General features: G+C 38.8%; 1 long non-coding RNA gene across 1 annotated transcript in view; it reads left to right on the top strand.

The window, feature by feature from the left end:
- Window positions 1–21310, top strand: part of LOC128876529 (uncharacterized) — a 52300-nt gene extending 30990 nt beyond the window's left edge. Inside the window, exons 2-3 of the long non-coding RNA XR_008457059.1 lie at window positions 20844–20936; window positions 21066–21310. This is a non-coding gene — a long non-coding RNA (uncharacterized LOC128876529). The remainder of the gene's footprint in view (window positions 1–20843; window positions 20937–21065) is intronic.
- The last annotated feature ends 1713 nt before the right edge of the window (window positions 21311–23023 follow it).

Here is a 23023-nt window from a genome sequence, read left to right on the forward strand (position 1 = left end):
ATCTTACCGGGCAATCCCGGCGGTCACGATCAATTTTCCCGCACAGGGTGAAACGACTTCTTCCAATTGCTTCGGAAACAGGAATCGCGGGAGTGGCCTCGACTCTATCGGAAAACAGTTTTTGGACTCGTTGTTACGAGCGACGGGGCTCAAGAACGCCCGACAAGGAGCGGCGAAACCGTATTCTGGAACCGAATTTTAAAACAACTTCTCCTTTTCGGGCATCCGAATTAACGGCGGGAAGGCACTCGAACGTTGAGCGCTGGGTTTGGTCTCCATTATGCTCCGTTTGGTAGTCTGAACATTATTTTGAGTAGGGCAAACTGAATTTCGGTAAGGTTCGTCAGGGGGGAAAATAATTCGTGAAACAATTGTACATATATAATTTATATATTGTATTGGTTTGTCCGGAAAGTTCATGCCTATTTTTAAGAATAATTCAAAGGCATATTTGAATTTTGATGTATATTTATTGAATTATATATGTACCATTTTATTCTACGACCTTTCCACCTGTTAAGGAATGTACATATTTTATCTGTTTTCAGCCATTCCGATATATTCAGACCTGTATCGCCTACTAAAAATCGGCATGGACTTTCCAGACAGCCCAATACATAAGACTACTCTACACTTCTTTTCAATTGAACGCAAAAATATTTCACGTGGTAATAAATTGAATAAGGCACGAAACTATCGTATATAATTCATATATTACATACAAGAACTGTATTCCAAAAATTTGAAAAGGGTCATTCGATCTGTTGTGGTAGATTTAGTGTTTAATAACCGAAGGAATACATTCTGATTCCACTTAGATCTCAAAAATAATACTTCAAAATCAGAAGAAAAATCCAACCTGAAGTTCCATCTATAACAACTGAAACACGTTAATTTCCATAGCGCCAAGCCAGTTCTCAATCCTCGCATGAACTACCCTTCCGCCATTTTCGTTCGAAATTGTCGATTGCCTCGTCCAAGACAGCCCTCAAGCTCCGAGACGCGTTCAAAGCTGAAGAGAGACGCGGACGGCTTTCGGTCGCGTGGAATTCATGAAATATAACTGATTTTCCGGGCGACACAGAAAAGAGAGGGGAAGCTTACAGAAATGGACATTCCAGGGGAGATTCCCTCGGAAGCTCGATTTCCGTCCGCCCCTTTGCGCCTTCTTCTTGGCTGGAGCGAGTTCGAGACGCGTTAAAAGTTTCAGCCCGCCTCGGGATGCCGCCGCATCGAAGCGTTCAACTTTTGTTAAAGGCTGTTTCGTCTCCCTCCGGTCGCCGATGGCCCACCCACCCACCCACCCCCTCGCCGCTCTCCGGTTTCATTCTGTCCTCGGCTGATCTCTCAGAAATCGCACATCGGGGACGAATTTCCACGGGGAATTTGTTAATATTGCAGCCTCGACTCGCTCGCGAGGCTCGTGACACAAAAAGTCACTCGCCCGCCTCTACTAAACGGAAGTTCATAAACGACAATGGGGGCAGGAGGGGTGGGGGAGGGGGACGAGGAGCCGGCGATGTCAGTGTAAAAATTAAAAACTTGCTCGAAGAGAGGGGATGGGAACGGCTGAAGAAACATTTTTCCGCGTATTTCTCTCTTTCGCCGCCTTCTTGCGAGCGATAAAAGCCGAGAACTTTATACCTGGCCATATAAAGTTCCTCCTATCTACGCACTATCTGCAACTTTAAATTGAATTAACCTAATAAGACGCCCGACTGAGAGGGTCTCCTATTGTAGACTTTCGAATCGATCTCTTTCCTCTTTGCATTTTTGTCTACCTTTAAGCATAATTTCTTCTTGGCGAAATAAGCTGTTTAAATTCAATTTGTTTTTCGAAATTTTTTTCCCAGTGCTTGAAATTCAATTCAGTTTGCACAGAACCGTTTAGAATAGCTTAAATTTTCATTTAAAGAAGTAAGTGATTCTTTTTCATCTTTTGATGTTCCAAGCCTCCTAACGTACTTTCGTGATGGTCTTTGGGTTCATACATTTTTTAGACAAACTAATGTATACTACTTCGTTATAAAGAAAATATATACTTGCTTGAAGTATGCACGAATAAGTGTGCAAAGTTTGGAAAATCTGTTATGGGCATTGTTAGAGAAAAAGAAATTCACGAACGAGGGCTCTTTTTATCGTTCTAAACTGCATAGAAACCCTCTTAACCATAGACTGTCCGACGACAAACAGTGTATCGTCGCTAAAATGTACACCGACGCTTCTATTTGCGGATGGAATAGGCTTTTGCGATACTGCAGACCCGTATGTTTGTCGCTCCGGCACCGAATGGAACCTTTTAAGCATGACAAATCGCGCAAACAGGTTTTAAAAATGCGTGGACTCGTTTCCTGCTCCAGGAGAATGTGGGGAACTTGATGATTCGCTGCAAAAATTCTGTCGAATTATAGTGCTGAAAACCTACGAGGTCTCAGTGACTTTCTCCAATGTTTTCGAAAACTGTTTATTTTTTTAGAAAAATTCATTTTACATCGCTTCTGTTTTACTTACTAAAAGGCATACTTATATCCTCTTGAAAAAAAAGAAAATATAAATAAATGTACAGAGTTCCAAGAGGCTACTACCAATAATGAATAAATAGAAAACTCAAAAAGAGATGTCTTGTTTATGCTAACAATTTTTTTCCATTAAAGGCATATTGCATATATTTTTCTGATAAAAGTATTAACATATATATACAGAGTTTCAAGAGTCTGCTACCAGTCTGCTTCTAAATGGCGAACTCCTAAATAGATCTTCACGCCTTTCAACACAGCGTTCCAGAGTGAAACACCTTAAGGATAAATATTTCCCAAGTCGCCCGCAATTGCCTCCTTATTTATCGGACCACCCTCGGAACTGTTATTCTACCGGCCGACTCGGAACGTGCTCTGCGAGAAGCATCTGTGTTTAACTTCGCCACGGTTTTCTGAGAAAATGAAGTAAGTAAAGCACGCGTAGCGTGGCGTTAATACCCGGGCCCCTGTAGCGTTACTTATAATTTCCCTTCGACAGTCTTCCTGGTTAATACGGTAGGAACTGCGTAACCAAATGAGAAATTAGACGACCAGCGAAAATCCCGACGCGGTCGTTTCGGCTTGCGAATTGAGCTTTCTCTCCGCGCGTATTCTACGTTTACGATACTGTTATGTTTCCGCGCGATTAAAGCCAACCGGCAGACGGAAAACGGAAGCGTTTCACTTAGCTTGGCAACCTTAAGCCTCGACCACTCGTTACGTTGCAAGCCGCCCCCGCGAGAAGGTGAAAATCCGATGGCGGATGAAATGTACCGTTCTTTAACGCGTAACGAGCCTTTTCTCTTTTTCAGCTTACTTCTTTCTTTTTTTTTTACGCGAAAGAAACGCGTAAATCGCGGTCACGAATTAACCCTTTGAATGAGCGACTATTGTACTCGCACGATCACGGTAAACGAGCTTCTGGGATATTGCCCCGTGTAACTTTTTTACGAGGATTATTCCACGAGGGAAATAGGGGTCAAGCGAATACGTTTTATCGCCACGGTGAAAAGGTTTTTTATCCGTAGGCCAGTCTCGAGCATCGAGTTGCTGAAAATGAAATTTTTCCGTGGCACGTAGTGTTCAATTTTATTTATTTATTTATCTGGTTCATTTTGTTTAACGATCATGTTCGCGGTTATGGAAGAATGGGGGAGAGAACGTGAAGGAGGTATTGTACTTTTAAGGGAGGAAGGTGGAAGGACGAGGGTCGGACATCTTGTAAGCATTTCAGTATTGTATTTTGAGATTGTTGTGCAACATAAGCCAACTTAAGAGAGAGACGGAAATGTAGTGTTATGGGAGATGATGGAGATCAATGATGAAGAAACATGGTAACTGATATCTTTTCATAAAAGGAAATAGTGTCGGGACAGATATGCTACCTATGTCCAGGTTTTCCTTTCTGTGAAAGTATCTCTGATATCATTAACAAAATTATTATGTTACCTCATCATTGTATTTTGTTCTCTTTTATTCCTCGTTTATGTTTTCGTAGATAAATACGATCTTGTGATAAACCTTTAGACTAAATGTAGAAGCATTGTCATTAATATTCTACACTGTAAGACATGTGAAATATATTCAAATCAGTGTAACATGTAGTTTATTGTTGATATTTTATGAAGTTTTGCATCTAGGCAGCTCAAACATTTTCCTATACGTTCACTTGCAATATGCCTAATTATCAGGTTTAAATTTATAAGGGAAATTTAATTATTTATGATCAGAAATTCAACAAATATATATGCAATTTATCATGAAGCTCCAACTTTTAGTTTAAACAAAAATCTTTCTTCCATAAATTAATATTGAATTTAAAATAATATTTTCAGATGTTACATCAATCAATCATTGATAAATTATCATAATAAACTACGTAATTCCTGGTAAACATCTAAGAACATTTTTTGAATTCCTGGATACAAACGTGCAATCATGACAATTCATTTAAATGAAATATTCAGGGATTTAGTGGAGAGTATTGTAACACATACCATATTCCAGCTTTAGTCACGTATTTTCCAGAGGCCACAAATCTTCATGCTGACGGATTTTCTTCGTTACGTGTCTCCGCAATACAACTCGAGATGTAAAGCATGGCGGCTGATGCATATTTCTATTCACGGTTCAGACAGCCCTCTGAATTTTCGATTTTGGACAATCAGTTTTGCATTCAAGCCCTTTTATCCAGTCGGAAATATGGCTAGATATACAATTTCTTCGATACTTTACAAGTACTACGTAGCTCAAAAGATGAAAATGATCGTGCTACCCTTATAACAGCGCTTCACCGTCGCAAATACTACCTCCCGACTTGTATAAGGTGTTTCCTATGCGGTCTAGATATTAAAGGTCTGATGATTATATTCGAATTTATTAAGCAATGCGCAATAAGAATTTAATTTAATTAGAATTTAATTAAAATTAAATAATTATTATTATTATAATTTTACTTCGTTAAAATAATGTGAACACTCAGACGCTACACAAACTAGTTTTAAGTTAACCTATATAAAAAAGGCGCATTAAGATATGTTATGTAACGTATGCTATATAAACCATATTTGGTTTAAAAGCAACAAATAAATAAAAAAAAATAGCTCAAAAGATAACTAATATTTTTACATTTTTGCACGTCTGGAAAACCTTTTATATCGATCAAAATTTCACTTAGTAAACAAATCGGGAACACTGGCATCATTTTTCGCAAAAATTAGTATTCTTATAAAAAAAATTCTACCGTGGAACATAATTTATCGAATGGATGTCGATAATGAATCGTGACGTAACGTTTCAATGTTTGATAGCTGTCGAATAACGATATCCCTGTAATTGGCGTTGCCTTTAACACCGATCTCAAGCAACGTGTTCCCTCTCAGGTGCAATCTGCAATTTGCCAGCGGATTATCGAGGTTCGCGGCACTTCAAAACGGCAATTAAGCTATCCCTTCTCGAAATTTCCGACGTAATGTAACCCCCTGTTGCGAATTAATGACGCGACGGTCAGCGAAACGGTGAGCGGGAAATATTACTTTTACAAATCCAAGTCAACCGGAATAATTAAACCGGTGCGTAACAGTGTTTTGATTAGGCGGTTCGCGTACTAATATTTAGTAGAGCGGCTGTGATAAATTCAACGACCAATCGGTGAAGTAATCCCGGTCGCGATTGAATCGCAACTTTAATTGAATCCCGATAGATGCAACTGGATAAATTAAACGTTGATTAATGCGTGTGTCGTGACTAATGTGTTGGCATAGCTAAATTCGTGTTACCTAATGTTCGGTTATGAGAACAGATTCGTTTGAATTACGCTATTGACAATTTTGGAACGCGGTGTAGCCGCTAAATTGTGGCACGGAAATCATACGAGATAACGAAATGTTGCGTGGTATCGGTGACGTGAAATGTGTTCGATCAATTTTGTTTATAATAGCAAGTGTAGTGCAAATAAATAAATGTAAAATAAGTATACTGTAATACAAAACACAATTCGCATAATTACTGTATTATGGATGCAAATCACTAATTCACACCAATTCAAAAATATTGGACGAACCAGGTCAACGCCGTATTTTCTATTCCTAGGATACACGATTGATGCGATACAAGGTAACCTTTACGGAAATTCTTTTCTTTCAAATTCAAAAATATTGGACGAACCAGGTCAACGCCGTATTTTCTATTCCTAGGATACACGATTGATGCGATACAAGGTAACCTTTACGGAAATTCTTTTCTCCCGTTCATTGATCGTGGAGCAATTTACGGGAGCAAGGAATCACAAGTCACAAGCTAAATCTCCTCCCCTGTCTTATCTAACGTTTCCCTATCTGGAATAAGATTGATATTTAATTCATCGATTTTCGGAGCGGGATTTGCAACAGCCCAGAGCCAATCTACTCCCGAAGCAAGAGAAATGTCCGACCCGAATCACTGTTCTTCGTTTTCCTAGCAAACTACTGATCTTAGATGAACCGACTGTTACACGTTTCACTGTCGACTTCTAATTCTTTCCACGGCCATTCCCTATCGATTCAAAAGTGGTCAATTTTAAGAAACATTATCTCATTTGTTTAATGGACATCAGTCTGTTTTGTCACGACTATAAATATATTGCAAGAAGAAGTAAACTGTACATAGGAGCACGTCTATCAATATATTAATACATTCTATTGCATATCATTTACAAATAATGTACTACTCTTTATAAATACCCACAAAATTACACACAGTACTGTAGTAGTATTGCAATAGGATTAAATCAAATACCGAAACAGGCGCTTATGAAAGAATGAAGCTCACCAAAGGCCTGGCCAAATTCAGGATTCTTCACTATCGTACAAATTCCACCGGCTTCATTCGCCTATCATGTTGTTAATAAATTCCATTGAATACCATTACAAATAATGTACTATTTTTTATAAATTCTACACAAAATTACACACAGTATTGCAGTTGTATGGCAATAGTATTCAATCAAATACTGAAGCAGGTGCTTATAAATAAACAAAGCTCACCAGAGGCCTGGCCAAATTCAGGATTCTTCACTATCGTACAAATTCCACCGGCTTCATTCGCCTATCATGTTGTTAATAAATTCCATTGAATACCATTACAAATAATGTACTACTCTTTATAAATTCCACAAAAAATTCCACACAGTACTGCAGTAGTAGTGCAATAAAATTAAAACAAATACTGAAACAGGTGCTTATAAGAAACAAAGCTCACAAAAGGGCTGGCAAAATGCAGGACTCTTGACTATCACACAAATTGTCATATGATAGTCACACTATCACGTGAACAGCGCTCTGGGCAGGAAAACAAATCGCTGACAGCACGCCCTTTGACCGTCCCCATTGGTGTCAGGGAGAATCCAACTGAGTAGATTAATTCGCCTAAAAATGCAGCCCGGTAACGTAAATGGGTAAATCGTATTAGCGTCCAGCTGAACGGGTAAACACTCCACTTCATCCGGTTGTATCTCCCGGCTCCGGTCATAAAAATTCGTCTGAGCGGCAAAATTACATCCGCGCGGCTGCATATCGCGCGCATTAAAGGCAGGAAATAAACGAACACGCCAGAAAATCTGGCGGATTTTAAATCGCCGGAGCGGAGCCGACGGCCGTAGGAATCCACGCGACTGCCTACTCGCGTGAGCGTTCAACCCTGCTCGTTAACTCTCGCTAAACTGTACTTGACCGAATCACCGAGGCAGCGATCCCGGCCTCGGGTAATAATTTTTCGACGCTTTTGTCGCCATCTCTCTCCCTCTCCCCACCGAAAGCTTCACCCTCGATTTTCACGGGGTGCCACCTGGGTTCCTTGTTCGAAAAACGACGCATGCCCTCTATAATCGGAATCGAACTAAAGGCGGTTAAGGGGTTACACGCGTTCATCAGGATTAATGAGAATCGACTTTTCGATTACTGCACTTCTTCGTTTCGATTATTTTTTGTTTTCTTTGTCTGCTTCGTATGTCGTGTCGACTACAATGTCGTTAGCAATTAATATCGACTGTTTGAGTAATGATTGGTTTTTGTATTATATACAGGGTGCGGCCTAATAATTTGTATCAGCGGACATGAGGTGATTCTGAATATTCTCTGAATGTTTTGTTAATTTTTTCATTAGCGAAGTTGTAGCTCAGTAGAGAGTCGCGAAAGTGGAATTGAAAAAGACACGAGTAAGACGACATAATCATCTTACTCCTGCGTGGAAAGGAAATTTGAACAAAAAGTGAAGCGAGACTGGGAGGAAAGAAGCGCTAAAAAAGGTGGGGAGAGAACGGGCGAACGTTTGATAAATAGCGGAGGATCGGCGGTTGGTCGATGATAATTACGTCCCGGAAATAAAAATCGTAACTCGAGACCAAGCTCGAAACACGCAATTTCCGCGGCGGTTGGAAAAAGGAAAGGTGTTTCGGCGTTTTCATTAATGAGAGCAAATATTTCTAGTTACACGAAAGAGGAGGATCGAGTCGGTCTCGTTTATCGTGGAATCCTGGCATTCAATTACCAGGGGGTGAGTTATATTCATGACTCGCATCCCGTTCTCGTTACAAAATTCATTCGTGTCCGTAGGACTCCGCGATTCATGATTCACCTATCAATTATCAAAGCTGCATTTCTGTGGTTCCATCTTTCTCACTGTTCCACTCGAATGCAAACTTCCCTCGATACTTTTTAACAGTAAAAATGAAAAGTATCGTTATCAAACAGTTACCCACTTTTAACTAAATATTAATACAATAGAAATTTGTGACTACATTTTTATTCCGAACAAAACGAACGAAATATTTTCGACACTTTCGCGTTATCCATCTCGATAAACGATAACGACGAATTCCCGTCGAGGCGAGATTTCAACGATCCAACGATAGCGATTTTTACATCGATGCACGATAAACATTTCATTTAACCCAGGCGCGGTGCATTTTATTTAATCGGTCGTTTTTGTAATTTAATTGCATCGCTTCAACGACGCCCACGCATTAATCGCACAAACATCCCTTGAAAATTCTACGCGGTCGCGTTCCGATCCTACGAGTGCGCTTCACGTTTCGCTACTTTTGCGTACCCTTGTCCACTTTTCGACGCGTAGCGATTCTGTTAACGCAAATTGTGACGAGCCCGTGCTCACGAAGGAAACAACCCTCAACGAGAATATTAAATGGAGAAAAATATTCATGGGCCCACGTGCGTCGAGCAGTTTTCCGCCAAATACATCTCTTTTCGCTCATTTCCTGTAATTATATCATAGTAGTGGGCATGAAAAATATTCACGAACGCATGTGTCGAGCAGGCTTTCAGCTAAGCACCCCCTTTACGCGCGGTTCGTGTAATTTTATTATTATAATGGCGTCGGTCGTATTCTACAAACGTTAACGTAAATTCGCGTTTAGCTTCGAGCCATTATGTAATTTTTGCATTTCAGGAAGGAAACGATTTGATTTATTCGACGTTGGAATAAGTTAGGATAATATTTAAAGCTGCGATTGTTTGAATACATAACTAATTTAGTTTGTAATTTTTCTTTTGATCAACAATATTATGGGATAGTTTTGTTATGTTTGTGATGGGAGGTATAAACTATACCATGCAATACCTCCTCTTCAATAAAATTTTAATTTTATGTTTTAATAATTAATTGGACTCTCTTCAAGAGTAATAAAGAGTTTACTTATATCAAGCCTTATAATTAAATACCAAAGCAAATAAAGATTAAGGCCGCTATAAAAATAACTGAAAAAAGAATTGTGTCTCCTCTTTCTGAATTATACAGGATCAAATAACAAACGTGATGCACATTGAAAATAGTTAAATATGCTTTTTTAAAATAAATAACATAGTTAAGAGTCCAGTAATGTTTTGTAATCGAACGATAAAGGTTTGGAAGAATGAAATCTGACGTACATATAACATCAAACAGAAGCACCGCAACTCCTTGTATTCAAATTTACGTGTAATTAATGGGCCATGTCGGGGCACCGCGTAATCGCTTTAATGAGAGTAATATACCAAACTCGAAAATTTCAACGCCGCTATGAGTCAAGATTGATTGACTGCAGGTTGAAACTGCTGTCTGTAGTGCTATGCAGACAAGAATTACGCGCCCATAGCCGAAAACCGCGGTAATCTCGTATCGCAGACAGTCAACACATACTTCTCGGCAACGTTGACGTTGTAAAAATAAAACTCGTGGATTGTTACATGCAACTGAGAAAAAAAACAGCGTATAGAACGTAATAGATTAAGAACGTAGCGATAAATTTCAAAGTTATTTATACGGGACCATTGAAATTTTATCACAATTATGTTTGTGCATTATGTGATTATACAACACATTAAAAGCTTAAATTACAACATGTGGAAATTTAATATCAACAAATTTTATAGTACAAATTTACTGTATGTATAATTATTCATTCAAGGTGGTAAGTGTCTACATGATTACGAACGGGGGTGTACATCTCTCCATTTTACAAATTAGTGTATTTCCCTTCTTTACAACAATTTTACCAATAAATTAGAATCCACGATCTCCAATGTTCCCATCACGGAACGTTGCAAAATGGAAGAAGCATTCGTCCAAAAAAAAAAAGAAAAAAAAATACACGATCGCAGGACGTGATCTAATGAACAGATATCCACTACATGTCAGCGCGTTGTCACGAGTTACTGCGAATATATCCACTCGTAATGTTCAGTCTTCCACGGTTTGCATAGCCGACGACACTCGTCCGATCATTTATGCTCGCAGTGCAAAGAGACGCACGCACACAGCTACGATATCTCGCGAGTAAATATGAATCAGCAGGCGCGTGGATAATACGCGACCCCGCCATATTTTTGACAGTAATGAATACCTACCTGCTCGCCTGACCTGCACGGGTACACAACGCTCGAGAGAGCCGACCAGATTTTGTTTTAAATGTTTTCCGCGCTGGAATAACGCCAGCCCGTGTCGCGCCATGCTCCCCCGCGCGTCCGAACCTCCGTTGCTCCATCGAATTCACGGAAAAAACGACAATGCCGCGCCAGCTCTCTCGTTCTCTCTCCCTTCTTTCCGAATCCATCCCTTCTAAATCGTTCGGCTCATTCCCAAAAACCCCTCCACCCAGCGAACATCCGCGCTCGTATTTCGCGCAACCGAAAAGCGTTCGCGTGAACGCCGGAGATTCGCAGAGCTACCCGAAAAACTGCGGTATTCGCTGCTTTTCGGGGGGATAAATCGGCCTGTTAACCGAACTAAAAGTAGAGCGTACATATGGCGCGAAAAACCACGTTTTCGAGTCGATTCTTTCCTGTTACCCCGCTTTCCGGTTCCGGGGCTTGCGCCATGCTGAATTAACGAAAACTGTGGCTATCCAAGTCGCAGTATTGGTTGGTTTTGTGACGAAATTACTATATTGTTCGAATGGATACTTAAGGGTGGGGAACTTTTTTCGTATGGGGAGGTTCCTGTCTAAGGGACGCAGTGGTTTTCACCAATATTCCTTGGAACTGCTTTGAAGGAACTGAGGCACTGATAAAGCTTGGTGTTGTACTCGAACTGTGTCAATGCATTGGGGATCAAATTGTTGCAATTTGAGATTTTGTGATTTATTTTGTAGTATTTGGTTTGAGCTGTCACCTTTAGCAAAGTCGTTTAGGAGACCCTTATAGGACTGTGTGTTTCGTGTATAGTTAGTTTTGCAAAAGTACAGATAGTGTGTACCCTGTCTAAGGGACATCATGGTTATCCCCACTTGGAGAAAGAAATTGCGTCCTAACTGCAGTTGGCGCCTCTTAGGGAGGATCCACTATGTTTAAGCATCTTTCAGCTATATGCATAGCTTTTGTAATTTTTCTTCCACTTGTTTCTATATTCATACATCCATTTCATCATACTTTTATAATAAACATCATTATATTTCAACGAATAAAGTGAACATAAAATGTCAATTCGGCATTCCACCTCATTCAACTTCGTAACATTGCTTTCATTTATTTTCATAATCATATATCTGCTCCACTACACTTCCGTAATAAATGTTTATTCTGCGTTCTGTAAAATGGCAATTGATGGTTTCTGGAAACACTCTCGAAACCTTTCGCGTTTAATATTATAAATGATGTTTATTCATATGCAGAAGCGAGCGTATATGGTGAATCCAGATGTTCCTTTAAAGCCATTATCGTGAATATATTATACGGAACGAGGGAACTGACAAAAATTTCTATGGCCGTTACATTTGTGGGATAAATCAATACGTTAATTGCAGGTATAACGGGCTCTACTTATGAAAGCGAAAACCCGTGTTTTTGTCCGAATTACTACTTTGGAATGAATCGATGAGAGTTCGAATGTTGCGCCCATTACGGTTAGAAGTTTGCCTGATTGAACGGAACTATTTTCCAAACAAAAAGCAAATCACGGAACGACGTTGTTTGTAGTATTCACGGATCGTAATAGTTCCGATTACCTATTTGCAGAATTTACTTCAAGTATTTGGAATCGAAGAATTTCTAAAATGGAAACCACAAGTAAATGTAGTAATCGTAATTTTTTGTAGTAAACAGCAATTTATTTTAGCAGAAATATAATGAAATAAAGTCTCAATTGAAAAATTTGTCTAGAAATTTAATTCAGTTGGTTTAATTGCAATTATTGTGCCAATGCATCGAAAAATTGAATTCAACATGGTTGTAAGAAATGTATTAAAAAGAAAAAATAATGTAAGGAAGAAAAGCACAGCTGATATTATAATAACAACATAAATTAGTTGACACTTATCAGAAATAATAATAATAATTAAAGTCCTAAGTAATGCGACAAAGTAGGTAAAATTTATTGTACAGACTTTATTTAGCTTTCGAATAGTAATTGTCCACCAGTCTCCGGCATCAATACCAAACTTCGACCATCCTACTTGCTCGGGACTCTCATGTATTTCTTATTTGAGAAAGCAAATTCGTTTGAAGCGCAGCTTTAGTCTCCAGGGTCGACGGAACTGCCGTGAAATCTTCAAAGCGGATCAGCGGAAATGATTATATTCATTTTAGCATCCATTAGCGTTCGCATTAAAACTGAGAACTCGCTCTGGCGCAAACTGTTTGCAAATAGTAGTCAGACTTCTATCTTCCTTGTGCATTCCATGCTTGCGCGGAGCCCAGTGGAGGATATTCGCGAAAGAATATCATACTCGCAAGATCGGTGAAGCCATTACGTATATACAAATACCAGGAAAATGAACGAAAGCGAACAAACTTACATTCCCTTCACTGTTTCTCAATTTTCACCAACACAATGGGTTTTCAAGAACCAAGGCGATTCGAGCGTTTACGTTAAACGAACTGGATTTAACCCATTCACTTCCAGTTACGAGATACAGTCAGTTCTCTAAATATTCTTCCCTTTTTGTCTATTAAAGAAATCTGTCTAAATTAAACGACAGGTTTGATATTTTCAAATAAATGTTTCATTATGAAAATATCAAACCTGTCGTTTAATTTAGACAGATTTCTTTAATAGACATAGAAGTTACGAATATTTATAAAACCGACTGTATCTCGTGTTAGCTTGCGCCACAAGTGTAGATTGATTAGAAAGGATGAATGAAAATTTAATAAAGTGTGAAAAACATGTTTAATATCACTTTTAATTATAAAAATATCAACATAGACGATACGGTTATAACATATTAATTATATATCTTGGCATCCAGAGCAAGACATTCTAAATTTGTCTGGCAGTGAATGAGTTAATAGTTAAATTAATTATTTAAACAACCGTTTACTCGCAAACTCAGATATCATTGGGTTGCATCGAGCGGACGCAGCTCATTAATTAAACCCAATGCACCGCTGATTTGTAGTTAAGCGAATCAATTAATTATCGCTTAACACATTCGCGAGTGTCGATGGTTGCGCATCAAGCTTTTGCGCGTTCGAACAATGAAAGGAACTTTATTGTTTGACGGTAATTATGTGGCCACCGTTCCCGCGCGTGACATTACGCGACCGTTAAATCCTCGAAAAAGCATCGACAAAAAGATTCGTAATTATTCCGATGACGTTAAACCGATAGCATGATTAAATATCGATTTATCGTGCACAGAACTGGGATTAAATCACAGCCAGCTCGCTGTACTAAACCTTACAGAGATTTTCTTCGTGAAATGTAAACGATATCTCGGCAACGTTGTACAGTCCAACTTATCATCTGCCTCTGACAGAGTAATAGTTTTACCTATAACCACATCATCTTCAGATACACGAATTCCGGGACTAGATCTACTATACCAATTTCACTATTACGTAAGAAGGTGCGCGTCGACTGGTGAAATGATTTGTTGGTGTGCTTAGATAGCAGATAATTTATTGCACTGAAAATGCAGTAGATTTTGTTACGATGTACTTTGGTATTTGAACGTTTTACTATGGTCTTGTAAAATACTCTTTTTGTATGACACGATATTAATTTCAGTCATACCAATTTAATGTAATAGTGATATTAAAGAAATATGTCTGGACTGTAGATTTTTATACATTTATGCTGCGTTTCACGTTATTGTAAAGCAATGAATTAATGTAAGTTTGAGGTGTATGGAAACAAATATCGTTTCATTATTTAATATACAATTATTCATAAAAGAATCCATCTACTTATTATGTGTATAACAGATGTTTTTGATAAAGTGTAAAGGTGATATAACCTATTAGTTGGCCCGAAAGTTTCTTTCGTTTTATTAATAATTAATATATACACAATATTTTATGTTTTATGTTACATTACTGAATTGTGTACGATTCATTTCGTTTCATTACTGTTACAGCATCAATGTCTACGAAATTAGATTATCTATTTATATAAACACGACTAAATAAAATAATTGAGTGCAACTCGCGAAAGAAACTTTCGGGACAACCTAATATTATAATATACTTGAATATAGACAAACCAAATTGTACATAGCATATTCAATTGAAAATCACTATAATTCACCTTCAATGAAAAATATGACATATTCTGTTGCTTTAATTACCAAATAAATATTTCTCTTCCCCTACCAAGGTATCACAGAAAGAGTTGAAAAATCACAAACATAAATATCAATATCAACATGAATTAGTGTTGGTAATTGCAACTTTGAAAATTGTTTAAACCCGTAAAATACGCTATATCTAGGACGCAGGTGGATAACTTCGCGTGTGAATATATTCTCTTTCACGAAAACCAGGCTCCAAAAATTAAATATAATCGAAGAAAAATAATTGTGTCGCGGTAAGTCGCAAACACAAAATTTCACCCTGACAAGAAATACTTGAAGAACGTCCCTAGATCACGTTACTCAGCCGACTACACCACTTCCCGCTAAAGAATCGAAACCTTGCACGTTCGTCCGTGGAAACCGCGAAGGTAAACCGGACTATCGAGTGAGGAGGAATAGGGGTGGAGCAGGGACTCCGTGGAGGGGTGGAAAAGAACTCGAGAGGGATGGAAAAAGAAGAAGAACGAACAGCGAAGTATCTCGCGCACGGCTTGAAGATAAGACGAGCGTCTTTCACGGTTCGTCGCATCTCAACAAACTCGCCGCGCGACCTAGACGAAACAGAGGGTCGAGGGTGGATATTTTCCTTAACATCTCCATCACTTTGCCGGGCTTTCTTTTCCTTTTATTCGGCTCTCCGCGGTGAAATAACACTGGCTGCCGGAATTGCGCGGAAAAAGTGCTCATTTGCGGATCCCACGGCCACCGAGGCCCGGCTGGCCGTGATATCATCCGGCTTTGTATGAATATCGTTAAACTTTTCGCCTCCGAAATGCAAAGACCGCGCCGTGAGCCGGAATCACCGACCAAGAATCCCTTAATAAGGGCCACCAGCCGCCTTCCAACACCCCACCCCCTCAGCCGCCATAACTCTTCTTCGTCACAATGGTAACCATTAGACGCTGCCATATTTTTTACTGTGACTGTGCTCTTTGCAACATGCTCGAGTTACTGGTACTTTGTGTGGTTTGTGATATGGTGGTATTGTGTGGTTGTGGTAATTCCTTCAGTTGTGAGATTTATTCGTTTCGAAGCTTTTTACTCGAGTTGAATGAAGATATATGTAGTGGATGGCTCCGTTAGTAAGAAAATATTTAAGAATAAATTTACAGTAAAACCTTAGAATGCTCAAGATGTAAGGATTTATTGTAAAATGTTTCTCGTTGCCGAGTTCCACCCCTAATTTCAATTCAATTGCCAAGTATATTCTGAGTAACAGTAGAAAATCAAATCACCAGCTTCATATCGCCAAAATAGATTTTCTAAGAAGGTCCAATAATTATCCAATTAATGCACAATTACCCTGTCAATTGCACCAGAGTAAATAAAACTTTCCTCCCAGAAATATTGAAATGAGAACGTCAATAATGCAGACCATGCACCACGTGATAACCTACGCTACCAAAAAATGAACATTTAACTTTAAAATGAGCGATTCAGAATTTTTTCCAGAACTGGAATTCAATCTGTCCAGAAAGGAATGTTTAATATTCCACGATTTCAGAGCGTTCAGTCGACTTCGAAGTTCGCAATAGTGAAAGCGCATGAATAAATTTTGCCTCTGTTGCGGATATAAATTGCTTATAAACAATTTCATCTACTGGTAGCAATTTACGGTGCATCGTACCGGGCGACTTTCCACGCGTACGAGCTTCGACGAAACTTGTAACGACACGCGTAAAAGAAAATACAATTCGTGCATCACGCGACTTCGTTTCACATTAATAAGAAGAAACGGACGACTGGTGTGCACGAATGGTCCTTCAGTATCGGTTTTCTTTTTAAGTGCCTCTCATTCCACGATTGAAGAACGTTGCACCCAAATATCTTTATTAATTTTCTGAATTACTTGTACACTGTAAATCCACTAGTAGCCATGCATTTTATAATATTTCAATCGCGATCAAAATTATGAATTATGAAAATTATGACAGACCTCGACTTTTCCATTCGTCCGTTCCCATCCTTGTCGCTGCTCAAGCCAGAGTCCCGTTCCCTCGATGAAAACACGTCAGACTTGTGCAACGAAACGCAATAATTCGTTGGATACGCGTCCATGTCCAAACACCTGTGTACCTGTCCCTCGCAGCATTCTTTTTCTTCGAATACGACGAATGCCGACCGTGTCTATAACTTCCTGGTTGCGAAACTGAATTCTCCGTCTCCTTTGTTGAAGCGTACTTGCACACGATAGATTCTAACTTTGACGTCGCAGTCACGTGGCGCTACCAGACGAATCCCTTGCTTATTAGTCGATTCATGAGGTGACTGTTTTGCTCGGTATTTATGTGTTTCGAGCTCTACGCTGACTTTGTTACCCCGCATCAAAGCGGGATTATGTTAATAAGCCGGGACTGCATCAGGGGAGAGGTACATGAATTACGACGGCGTCTGCCTCTGTAATGTGTAAGATGCACTAATTTAGGGGACCTTATGTACTGTGCACGGTACACGGTACATGCTATTATGAATGCGATATATCGCTCTGTGGCGTGCACGGTCACGCGTTGGGCGTATTTCTTGGGATGTTTGTCTTTCGAAGTTCCTGTAGAAATGTCCGGATTAAATTCCACGCGAAAACGGAGACTAAGTGGAACAGCATCTCGGATTTCGTGGTTGCAGTCTTTAATGATACCTAAGCGTATCTCAAATTACAATTAAATGTATCGAAACATTTATTTGGAAAGATCAAACCTGTCTTTTGATCTATATAGATTTCTTCGATAGACGTAGAGGGTAAGGATATTTATTTTCCTGGCTGTATTCGTTAATTTATCAGTTGTGAAATTAATTATTAACAATATTTAATATTTAATATTTTAATATTTCAATATTTTAACTGAAGCAATCGATGTCAAGTATTCTACTTAACAGCTACTTACATCTTTCGCATTTGATTGTATTTGAAAATATTATTTCATTTGAAAATAAGAAAATCTGAATCAAAATATAAAAAACCCTTCGCTATACAGTAAACATGAATAATGTTCAAGCATGTTTATTTTAAAGTAAACAGTTACATTTTTCGTTAAGGGAAATCGTGGCACGAAGTGATGAATGAAGACACCGAATAGTTCAAGTACCCGAAATACTCGAAATTCATGGTCGGATGGCTCGTAATTGGTTAAACCAATTTAATCGTAGTAATTGCTACCATCTTGCTCGACGAGAGAGGACGTTTCGGACAACGAACAGAACATCGAAGGAAATCCTCTCACTAAACCTCGGAGATCGTGTAAATTCAAAAGGATTTAGGTTCATTTGTCGTTCTACAATCGGCTTTGTAAAAACCTTTAAGGAACATCTAACAATAAAAAGCCATTCTTTGAACTCCTTTAGTGTCTTTTGACAAAGACAGTAACATTGGTTCTAGATAAATCGATTTTTAACGTAATGTGAAGTAAAGCATTTTGCTTGAAACCAATGTCATTAAATATTAACTTGTGTGAAAACAGAAACAAACAGTTTAATGTCACTCTTATCAATTTTCTCGTGTTTAGTTTTCGATTGGGCCACTTTTATGAAAAACTGCTCTAATTCGTTTCTTCTACGGGTTTAATAAATTCAGAAGTAAGTAATGAGTGATGAAAATTTTATTTTTATCTTCTGAACTGACGTTTTCTCCGTTAGGGAAAGTACAATAGAAAATGTTCCTTTTCTGGACGCGTGAATACACGCGATAGCGGCTATACATCACGTCTAGCGTGTTTTCATGAAGTAACGCCGTCCTTTTTAATAAATGTACAACGCAAACCATGTGATTGGTCACGGACGCGGCGTCATCATTAGGTTTATCAAGATGGTTCCACCGATTAGCGCCGTACCGAGCCATGGGTAATGAAACTCTCGCAATCGCGCGTGCTCGCCACTTATCAATCGTGTTTCATAGATTCCATTTTACCAGGTTTCGTAAATAAAACTAGCAAATATTCAGATTAATGCTTGCGCAACAGCAGAACCAGATTGTAATATTACTCTATGCAATAAATCAAATATCATATTCATAAAATTAAGTATTATTAAATGTCTTTCTTTTTATTAAATTTTTCATTATACATATTTATAATGAAACATTTATTTGAAGACATCAAACCTATTATTTAATTTAGACTTAATTTTGGTATAACCTAGTCTCAACTTAATGGCCATTGCAATGTAACATCTCTTGATCCATTGAGGTCCAAACGGAACTCAAAATCAAAGCTTGCAAAAAAGACTCGAAATATTTTAGTCCTAAAAAATAGCCCTTCCTCGGCTGCCATAAACGTGCCAACAAACTTCCACGATTTAAATTCTTCAGGACAGATGTAGTTGAAAGCGGAAATAATGACGCAAAGGTAATCCATATTCGCGTCTTCGACGAGCAGTCCTGATGAAAACGACAGCTCGTCGGAAGCGTAATGACGGTAAAGGATGTCTTGAGAACCGACGAGATTATGAATTAAGCGCGAGAGCGTACGGGAGCGTGTCGATGGTGTCGAGAATTAACCCGGTTAGCAAACACGTGTTCTGGTTTAAGGGAATCCCAATCTCGAGGAGCGACTCCGCGGCTGAATAAGACGCGCGCCTCTGGAACGAGGAGAATTGGCTCGATGGATTCGGAGACACACGCGTGTGCATTGCCACTTTAGACGAACGAGTCGGTTATCATTGTGTACTGTTCGCGAAATGAACTGCAGCGGTTCGGTTTGTAACCGGTGTCTGGGCTCGTCGGGTAATTGGCAAAGTTTGCAATTATTTTCGCAAAGTAAATGTCTTAGTACAGCACACAAGTGCTGGGAATTGTTGGAAACAGTACAGACGAATAATTTTCTTGGATTAAGGAAGCTACAGTAGCGGATGTATTTTATTTTCAATTTTCATTTTCTCTTTGAAACTGGTATAGAGACTATTTTATTCTGTATGAGAATATTAAATGTTTGCTCTCTAATGGTTACAAAAACCGTTTGACCAGGGGACGACAAAATTCATATTTGATATATAAATGCACTTACACCGCTTTCAAAGTAAACGGCTCAAATGCTGGTCGACCAATGGTCCCCGAATGGTTGTCAAAGTGGAACGAAATTGAGAAGCGAAGCGTTCAGCGCGTAACGAAATTAATCTGCTCGCAATGTTAATTGTTTCGTTTATTCGATACCCGACAAAACAAACAAAACCGCTAGCCGTGCTTTAATCTCCCGCATAGAATTTCTATGATGTTTGAAGAGAATTGAAAACGCAAAGGGTTAATACCGCGGGGGGTCCACGGACACGCCGCAAATTGCGTGTGCAGCAACAGGTATTTGAGTATTATTCGTACACAAGAATCTGCGTGTGACATTATTCACGTATCTGAACGCTTCGTGTTTCTTTGATGGCGTAACTTTTCCTGACCGCTGTCACCACCGGTTACTGTCAAAAACGACAGCAGCAAGTAACGGAACGGAAGCATTTTTCTACGGCCGTTATCAAAATCCAAACGGAGAACTATTGTTTTCGAAACCCTGTCGTCGACGCGTGTAATTCGTTCGCGAAAAAAACGTCGACGCGAGTCGACGATATTTCGCGACTGAGCCTCGTTTCGTTGGATAGAAGTCGCATCGAAGACGAGAACGGTCTATTCGAATCCAGAATGAAGTGGAACGTGCGTGACACTGTGTGCAATATGTATCGAATCGTCTCGTATCCCACCTGAGAATACGGAGCAAGGTGGAGGTGATATTCGCGACACGATTCACGGTTCTGATCTCTAGGGTATTTGGCCACGTTCGTGTCACAGAATTGTTCCTTGCTTTGTTTTTTAGGACTCGATACTTTTGAGTTAAATGTGACCAGTCTACGCCTGGGAAAACGATGTTGGAGATGGGGGATGTGAGTACTTCCTTGAACAACGTGTGGTGAGTTTTTGAAACGTTTTAAATTTTCTTGAAGCTGTTTATCAAATGGAGAACGTGCGATTGCAGCTTCGATTATAAAATCGTAATAAATTTTTGTAACATTTTATGTTCTTTTGTGATTACTTATAGAATGAACATAATTATGAATGCTGAAGTTATAAAATCGTGAAAAGATCTTCAAATATTCTACGTTCTGTCGCGACTACTTAACGAAGAACTTGTCATGCATGGCTAAATCATAAAATCATGATGAATTATTGAATCATTCTACATTCTTCTACTAGTGAAATGAAAAACGTGTAACACAAGCTGAAATTATTAAATCGCGGTGTATTTTTGAAACATTCTACATTCTTTTCCTAGTAAAATGAATGTACCCTTCGTTTTAGGACTGTTACAGTAGTCTTCCTCCTTAAAGAAGTATAACAAAAAAATCAATTATATACGTTTACATCAATTAAATACGCTTTTTATGACGAGCCTGTACCGAGATGAGAGAATTTCAACTTTTATTCCATATTTTCAATGCTGCATTTGCCAACAGCGATACGGTTTTTAGGAACATATTGTATTTCATCGTGTTTGTTAGATTTTCATGCAGTATAAAATTTCATTTCGATAAAAACGAGCTGAAAAATTTATTGGAAACCTTTATGGAGTACAGCGTTTAATAATAACGATGAAATCTGTAACGCATATTTTTATCCCCATCTCCCTAATTTCCTCCGTTGAAAATAAAGTTGGTCGCGTTTTATGCAGAGCTTCCACTATCTATTGACGTTCCGACTGAATTGAAGCTACCGGATAGAAGGCAGGAGATCCTTCTCGTGAAATTTTAGTGACCCCATAAAAGCGAACGTTTCCTCGCAAATCCGTATGCTAGCATCCCCTTTCGATTCCCTTAGACCTCCAGTTATCAAAGGAGTAACACGTTTTCATCTCACCTACCGTAGTGTTTCTCTTAACGACAATGTGATAGAATCAAAGCGCCCTGATCATCCAGTTTATTTCGGAATTCACTTCGCCAAATCGCTTCACAAATTTACCCCGTGCTGCGAGTCGAACGGAGATTCCGTTCATACGAATCCTCGCGTTTCTTTATCGGCTGTAAAAATTCTATTAGACGAACCGTGGCAGTCTATCGTCTGTGAAAATATTTATTCCAGTAGTTATATTAAACGGTCAAGTATGGACTTTTATAAATTGATTGAAATCAATTAGAGAAATTAGTAAAAAAAATAACATTAAAATGTCATTTGAATATTATTAATTATAATATTTTTTCATTATGAATGAAAATGCAAGAAATAGTCTCTAAAACCATGTAATACTTGAAATTAATTTTAGTTGGTCAGTCCTCACTGATGAATATGCAGAATATTGTAAAAAATTTCTCAGAATAGGTCTGATTATTTTATTTCTAAATGAAAGTACCGATTACAATTAAATGTCTAATATATGTAAAAAATAGAATCCTAAAATCTTTCCCTTCTATAAAATCTTTTATAAATTAGTGTATATTAATAAATTAGTAAACTGTATAACCATATAAATTTGGATTTCCATGTGCAGTGACATTAATTTAAACGCGTCTGTGAATCGAGATATCGATGGACGGAAGGAAAGTTCGAATTTTATCCAGGTCTGCGATAACAGATCTTAGCGTGTAGAGATAGCCAAAAGAGTTCAGCGTGTGGACAGCTTCGAATAGAAGCGGATAAAGCTGATCCAAGCCGGCGGAGCTTCGCGCGGAGGATCAGGAATCGGCTTAAGCCTCGATACTCTCCTGCGCTTCGATGAAGAGTGCAAAGTGTAGTACGTACCGCGCGAAAGAGGAGAGCTAAGGATCCTAAAAGGATTCGAGGATCTCCAAGAATTCCGATACATTTTCGTATATGTCTCGAAGCCTCGAGCGGGGAGAAAGTTGCCTGAGCGTCGTTGCTTAAAGCAGCGCGTTCAAAATGTTCTTATCGTCCAACGCTATAATAACGGAACGACGTGAATACTAATACTAAATTCTATGAAGTAGACAGATAGATAATCTATTCCTTAAAATTTTTACATAAGGAATAACTTTTGCTTAGATC

The sequence above is a fragment of the Hylaeus volcanicus genome, chromosome 1, assembly GCF_026283585.1.
Source record: "Hylaeus volcanicus isolate JK05 chromosome 1, UHH_iyHylVolc1.0_haploid, whole genome shotgun sequence".
Lineage (NCBI taxonomy): Eukaryota > Metazoa > Arthropoda > Insecta > Hymenoptera > Colletidae > Hylaeus > Hylaeus volcanicus.